The sequence below is a fragment of the Triticum aestivum genome, chromosome 6A, assembly GCF_018294505.1.
Source record: "Triticum aestivum cultivar Chinese Spring chromosome 6A, IWGSC CS RefSeq v2.1, whole genome shotgun sequence".
NCBI classification, from domain to species: domain Eukaryota; kingdom Viridiplantae; phylum Streptophyta; class Magnoliopsida; order Poales; family Poaceae; genus Triticum; species Triticum aestivum.
Window position 1 is genome coordinate 352868993 of NC_057809.1, and position 1221 is coordinate 352870213.

Here is a 1221-nt window from a genome sequence, read left to right on the forward strand (position 1 = left end):
TGTGGCTTGTGGCCGCCTGTAAAGGCACCGACAAACTGATGGCATAGATCAGCCCAGGAGGATATGGAGTTGTCCGGCAAGTGCATGAACCAGGACCTGACGTTGGGCTTGAGTACCAGCGGGAAGTAGTTGGCAAGGATCTTGTCGTCCCGTCCCCCGGCAGCCTGCACCGCGATGGTGTAGATGCTGAGAAACTCCGACGGATGCGTCTTGCCGTCGTACTTCTCTGGTACGCCTGGTTTGAAATTCTTTGTGCTGGGCCACTGGACTTGCCGCAGCTCACGGGTGAACGCATGACAACCTACCGCGTATGGCAGATCGCCTAGTTCCCCTGGCGCATGCATGTCAACAGAGGGCCCAGCGCGCTTGTCGGATTGACGTCGCGCTTCTCTTCGGCGCTCGATGCGGGTTCGAGCGTCTTCTTGTTGTCGTTCATGGAGAACTTGGCGCTGGTCGCGACGAGCTCGTGGGTCCGACGACGCGGTGGAGCCGCTGTCGGGGTGGACCCGGCGAGTCGGCGATTTTGGCCTTCGTAGTGGAGAGTGCATGGAAGTCGCACCTCCCCCGGTCTTGTTGCCATCGGCTCGCGTCCGGCTGTCCTGCCGCGGCAGCGAGGTGCTTGGTTGCCGCGCAGTGTCGCCGTTGGCGAAGCCGATGAGGCTCTGGATAGTGGCCCTCCATTCGTCGGTCTTGTCCGCCGTCGGAGGGTAATCTAGGAGTAGCTGGGCCCGCGCCAAGGCTTCCGCCGGCGTGGTGGGCGGCAGAGGTGAACGGTGCGAGGAGCGGGACATGCTCGGACTCCTAACCAAGTTAGAAGGAGCAGTGTCCCGTCCAGGCGACCGCACCTCGCTGGGGCCAGCATGCTGGCGTGCATGCTGGTCTTGAACGCCACGCGAACCACCAGCTTGATCTTGGGCCAGCGGACGTATGGTGCTGCGAACGCTATGACGCTGCTGGTCCCGCCCTTCCTGAGATGGGCGCGGTGGGCGTATGGACGCCGAGGTCTGCGCGGCCTTGTCCTTGGACTTGGCAGCGCTGTGGGCACCCTCGTCGATGTCCATTCTTCCGCCGGCGTCCACTCCACCGTCCGCCTGCTCCGGAGGTGGTGGAAGCGACGCAGACGGGGCTGTTGCCCCCGAAGCCTTCTTCTTCGGTGGCATGTCGGTGAAGACGATGAAGATTTAGCTCGCGTGCACGCCGGATCGGGTTCGCACGATCTCG